Source organism: Belonocnema kinseyi, chromosome 10, assembly GCF_010883055.1.
Source record: "Belonocnema kinseyi isolate 2016_QV_RU_SX_M_011 chromosome 10, B_treatae_v1, whole genome shotgun sequence".
Taxonomy (NCBI): Eukaryota; Metazoa; Arthropoda; class Insecta; order Hymenoptera; family Cynipidae; genus Belonocnema; species Belonocnema kinseyi.
Window position 1 is genome coordinate 49,904,593 of NC_046666.1, and position 6,660 is coordinate 49,911,252.

Sequence of the window (6,660 nt, forward strand, 5' to 3'; positions counted from 1 at the left end):
ATAACGTAGAATTTAGATAAAACCCGATTTTACGTTTATAGCGACTTTTTTTTATTACACACTGAGATAAATTTCGGAAGATTTATTCACGGCACTGTTCCTTGATTTTATCACGCTTTGTCGCCAGAACTAAGATCTCGGAACCCTTGCTTTTAAAGTATAGGTTTCGAAGTTTCAGGCCTGAGGCCACGCCCCTTTTCTCTAGGGTCTCGAATTCTATGCTTTTAGATCATAGAGTCCGAGATTTTAATGCACATATATGTTGTAGCTCTCAAATCATGCGTTTCCGTGAATTAATCTCTTGAAAATTCTCTCCGCCTAGCGAGTGTGTAATAAGTCAAGAATTAAAATGAAAAAGTGATTTTCAGGGTAAGTGTTGAAATGTGCCTAATAGAATTTTATATGACAGTTAATCCTGGCATTTTTTAACTTTAAACTAAGAAAGGTACGTTTTGAACCGAAAATGGAATAGGTAAACTTTCAATAAAAAAAATTTTTGATTAAATAAAAAAAAAATTTCTATACGAAAATGGAATCGGTAAATTTTCAATTATCAAAGTAATTTTGCAACAAAAAAAAGGAATTTTCAACGAACACAGTTCAATTTCCAACCAAAAAGATGAATTCTGAATCGTCAACCAAAAAATTCATTTTTAAGAAAATTGTTTAGAAAGAACGAAAAAACCATTTTTTTTTAATTCTGAGAAATTAGTTCAACTTCAAAACAAAATGATTAATTTGCTACCAAAAAAATTAATAAAATTAAACGAATAATTTTATACAAAAAAAATATAATTTTGAACACAATTCCAGAATTCTCAACCAAAAAGTTGGAGTCTCAACTAAATAAGATGAAATTAAAATAATTAATTTACTACACAAAAAAAAATGAATTTGCAAACAAATTCAAGAATTCTCCACCAAAAAGTTGAATTTTTAAGAAAGAAAGAAGAGAAAAATCTTATTTTTTAATTTTTAAGAAAGCAGTTCAACTTTAAAACCTAGTTTTGAAATTTTGAACCAAAAAGATGAATTTTGAAACTCAAAGATTAATTTTCTAGAGAAAAAAAGAATTTTTAACCAAATTTAAGATTTCTTACGCAAAAAGTTGAATCTTCAACTAAAAAAATAAGAATTTAAACAAAAAGATTAATTTAATACAAATAACAACGAATTTTCAGCCAAATTTAAGAGTTCTCGTAACCAAAAAGTTGAAGTTTACTAGAAAAGATGAATTTTTATACAAGAAGATTAATTCACTATCAAGAAACACGAATTTTTTTATAAAATTCAAGAATTCACAACAAAAAAGTTGAATTTTCTACTAAAACCGAAAAATTTCCAACAAAAAGACCAAATCGTTCATTATTTGGAAACGTACTAAAAACTTTTATGTATGAGAAAGTGGGGTATGGATCCATGCTGGTGTGGAGCACGGAGACTAACATATATAACGCTAGTGTTTTTTAAATTTCATATTAGTTTTTTACGTAAAACAGTTTTTTTTGGTATTAAAGAAATCTATTTATCGTAAAAAAAAACTAATATGAAAATTCGAAAACTCGAGAGTTATTTGTAAGTCACCATTGCCCCGCACCGGCACCATACCCCACTTGTCCCTACTTTCAGAAATATTTTTTTTCTAAATTCTAAAAGGTATATACGTTAATATACGTAATATACGTTTAACGTTACTTTCACCGGGGCCTCCACGCCCTACCCATTACCAACCGTATTTTTAGACCCCCCCCCCCCCCCCCCCCCCCCCCACTAAAGTGGTAACGCAGTTTATGGACAATCGCTAAGGGTCCACACAGGACACATACTCTAGTTTCCAATTAACAAGATACTATCTTAAACTCAAAACATTGTTTTACTTACGCACTTTTGAGGGATCATCTCTTCGGTTGGAATCTGAAAACAGAAAAATTTCACTAATGAGATAAAGTCTACAGATTAATCACAATCTTAACAATTAGCACAAATTTCATCTGCTTCGTAAAGAGTTTCTTTGCTCTTGGCCTTCGTTTAATCTTATTTTATGTTGTTATCAGGACCCTTTCATGCTTGAATGGGATACATAATGCGGGTAATGAGGTTGTCAGGTCAGCTATACCTATGAGGAGGTGGGGTTCACCAGGTGGTTCGCAATCTGAGCATTTGTTAAGGACTCAACCAACCCTGCTTCTCCAACTACTCATCATTCTGACACCTAAAACCGGTGCTGGAATAATGACCAGTGCCATAATCTTCACCACCATCACGAAAATGGAAATTCCTTCATGTTTTAATCATGCGCACTTCCCAAGGCTATAGTTCACGTCTAGAAACAAACCAAAACCACCATTTTTCTTTTAGTTCATAACTTCAACCAAGGCAGAAGATTCCCCCTTGAATTCCCCCAGCTGGGATGTTAATCCCGTATCCCGATTAAACTTGGATATAAGGGAAGGTCCTGGATCTTCAAGGGGAAATTAGCGCGATGAGATCGACGCCCAGGAGGTAGAATAATAAGCGGGAAACTGCTCTGGATCCGTAACAGACTTGAGATTAAAACAAAGGAAGAAGCAAGTCTTGAAAAGATCGGCAAGGGTTCGAAATGGTGAGATAGGGATGGGGGGGGGGGCGATGGTGATTCTTGCCTCGTCTTGTGTAGTTACGTCTATACGTACACGGGAAGAAAGAGGGTGGTCTGCATACAAAGTGGACGCGAAATGAAGCGCGCTTGCCTGTGAGGCTCAGGCCTTCGGCATCAGACCTCAGACATAACACTCGTTTTTTTTCTTTTTTGTGTCTTATGTATAAGCAGCGATGCCCGATATGAGGTACGAGGGGGAACCAACCTTAAAAAATGCGGTTCAGCGGAGGTGAATTACTCCGGATTATATCGGATTACCCTGGATTACCTATATATATAGATAATTACTTTGGATTACCTAAGATTATTCCTGATTGCATAGGATTACAGTAAAACTCGGATATAACGCTACTGGATATACCCCTTCCGAGAATTGATGCCGCGCCGCACAGTTGGAGGAAATTCACTTTTTTTCGTTTAAAAATTTCCAGAGCCTTTAATTTTGGTCCGATTTTGAATTAAAAAAATTAAAGTTCATTAAATTCTGAAGAGCTTGGTGATACGAATTTTTGTCTCCTCTGTTTTTTTATTAATCATTTTTTCACTTAAAGTATGGAAAAACTGAATTTTTTACATAAAAATTTTTCACGCTTTAATAACTGATGAGGTAAACTTTATATTTTCCTAATTAAATGCTCACATGCTCATAAAATACAAATCTTTTGTTAAATTATTCCATTTGTTTGTTATAAAAAATTTTATGAACAAATTAGCAAATTGTTTTATTATCGGTAAAAAAATTGTCTTCTTGTTTAATGTGCTTGATATTAATGTAGGAATGACATTTAATTAAAAATCTAATTTAAAAGTTTATAATAACCATTGTTATAAACAAATCTTGTGGAAAAATATTAAAATTTGAAATTTTTTCAAATTATATTTTCCTTCAATCGCTAAAATGACTTCAGGTGTTCCTTAAAATAAAAAAAATTTATTAATATTTGATCAAATATAACAATTTTAATTTTTAGAAACAATTTGTAATGTTTAAGCTGCTGGACGAATGACTGCTATTCACATAAATATTTAAGAAGTTAACAATAATGCCTAACAATAAGCATTGTTATAAATAATTCTCGTGGAAAAATATTCATATTTAAGGTTTTATCCAATTTTAATTTTCTTTAATCGCTAGAATGGCTACGGAAATTCCTAAAAAAATGTATCTTTGATAATATTAATTCAAATATAACAACTTAAATGTTTATAAATAATTTAGATAAAGAAATTCCAAATTTTGGCATTTTCACTCGGAAAAAATCGGGGTTTTTAAATATTCAGATTTGTGTTCAGATTAGTGTTCAGATTTGTGTGACTAGCAGTCATTTGTCCAATAATTTAAAACATTTCCAGTGAAAAAAAAAATTATTTTCTATGCGAAAGGACCAAAATTTGAATTTGTTTATCTCAAATTTTAATATTTTGCGACAAGAATTGTTTATAAAATTGGTTACTATAAACTTTTAAATTATTTTTGTAATATAATGTCATTTCTACATTAATATGAAGCACATTCAGCAAAAAAATGTTTACCGACAATAAGACAGTGGGGAAAAATTGACTTTTTTGGTTGAAAATAACGTACAGCCCACAAATATTGACCGAAATGGACTGACAAAAAATGAAAAAAAAAAACCTGATAAAATTTCCAAGAGAGTCGTCGAGCCTGATTTTTAAAATAGCCTTTCAATTTTTTACAATTAAATATATATTTTAAAAAAATGGCTATTTTTCTATTTGACGTTCCCGGTGCTCGTCAATAATATAAGAATTTTAGAAATCACCTAAGTTTCATAGAGTCACATTAATTAAAGAATTAAAAATATTCTATAAAAAACAAAAAAATTTTACAAACAAATTGTTTGTTGAAAGAATATTTTTCATTATTTTCCATAATTTTACGTATTTTTAAGTTATATATTGCAAGAGATTTGGACAAAAACAATATAATGATGACATCTCTTCTTCGCATCTTTATTGTTAATATTATTAACAAATTGAGTAAACAATTGCATTAATCAGCCTCTTTTCTGCCGAAATATTTGTTTTTTTTTCATTGCCAGTCCTTTCAGTTGGAAACTTCAAATTGGGAACTTCATGATAATTTCTCAATACTTTTATTCTTTTAATAAGGCTGCAGCTTCAGGATAATGTATTTGTTTATTAAATTTTTTTTCTTAAATATATATAATTTATCTTTCAAACTGACTCAAATTTTTCCTAAAATTCCTAAGTTTCTGTTACAATTTTTCCTAAAATTTTGTTAGCTCACACATACGTGAACTGACAAGAGCGTTTACCATCTGAAGCGGCACTCTATCGGGTTTGCCCCGCCCCCTTACCACAGGCCTAAAATCGGCGTTATTTCCGGATTCGACTGTACTCTGGAATCTGAATAACAGAATTTCAATACCATAGATTTTTTTTTAACCAAAAAGTTGAAATTTCAACCAATAAGAATAATTTTCTACCGAAAAACACAAATTAAAAAATGAATTATTAAAAAGTAATTGAATTTTCAACTAAAGAAGATACATTTTTTTAAGCAGTTCAATTTTTAACTGAAAAGTATCCATTTTCAACCAAAAATGGAATAGATAAACTTTCAGATCAAAAATCAATTTTCAACAAACAGAAGAATTGATTTTTAAGAAAATAGTGGAATTTCCTACCAAAGAAATGAATTTTCAACCAAAGAGATGAATTTTCAATAAAATAGTTATGTTTTCAACTAAAAGATATATATTTTAAATAAATATAATAGTTACAATTTTAATTTATAAAATAAATATTTGAACAAGAATAAAAGCCAACCAAAGAGATAAACATTTTAAATAAAATAATGCATTATCAACCAAATAATGAATGATGAATTTTCAACAAAATACATCAATTTTCAACCGAATAGTAGAACTGTCAACTGAAAAAGATACTATCAAAAATATAATTGTTAAATTTACAGTTTAAACTAATGAAATTTAAATTTTAAAAAATTGGTCCGTAAACAATTAGTGTAATTCTTTTTAAAAAAGTTTAATTTTTAACCGAAGAATTTAGTTTTCAAAAAAGTAGTTGAATTTTCAACCAGATGGTTTTTCAAGCAAGCATCTAAATTTTCTACAAAAAGAAACAAATTTTTAAGAAAATAGTTAAATTACCTGATAAACCATTTTCAACTTAAATCGCGAAACCTTTAACCAGAAAACTAAATTTTTAATAAAGCAATTCAACCTTTAATGCAGTAGTTTAATTTTCAACTAAAAATATCCATTTTTCCTGAAAATGGAATACTTCATTTTTCAATTAAAAAACGTTATTTTCAAGAAAAAAACACGAATTTTGAACAAAATATGTAAGTAAATTTAAAAAAAAAAGAAATTATTTTTAAAAAAATTCGATTTTTAATACAAAAAAGACTATCAACAAAAATGATTAATTTTAAATAAAAAATGGAAAAGTTAAATTTTGGTTTAATAAAGTTAATACCAAACACAAGATACAACAAATTTTCAAGAAAACAGTTAAATTATCTTCCAAATGATTTTTCAACTTAAATCAAGAAGCCTCTAATCAGAAAATCAAATTTTTAATAAAGTAATACAACCTTTAATGCAGTAGTTTAATTTTCAACTAAAAAATACCCATTTTCAACTAAAAATAGAATGTTTATTTTTCAGTTAAAAAAGGTTATTTTCAATAACAAAAAAACAAATTTTGAACAATATAGTTAAATTTTCAAAAAAAGAAATAAATTTCTTAACGAAAATAGTCGAATTTTCAATGCAAAAATATTATTATTATTACTATTACACCATTAAGCCATTTCCTTTTCGAGGTAGGCGTGACTCACTCGGCAGGGGAAAGCAGTAGTGTGTGGAAGGGATAGAGATTTTTCAGATTGATCCAGAATTCTCGTGCTGTTTAAGTAAATAACACGTTCGTTCCGCAACACTGCACCGACCCAGGTTGCTGATCAATCTCTCTAGCAATCACCCCAAGCGAAGAACCTCACGAAGTCGTTA

At 29.4% G+C, this 6,660-nt stretch overlaps 1 long non-coding RNA gene across 1 annotated transcript in view; it reads right to left on the reverse strand.

Moving 5' to 3' along the window:
• LOC117182060 overlaps positions 1–6,660 on the reverse strand; it is a 427,109-nt gene that overhangs the window by 117,064 nt on the left and 303,385 nt on the right. Inside the window, exon 4 of the long non-coding RNA XR_004468259.1 lies at positions 1,882–1,914. This is a non-coding gene — a long non-coding RNA (uncharacterized LOC117182060). The remainder of the gene's footprint in view (positions 1–1,881; positions 1,915–6,660) is intronic.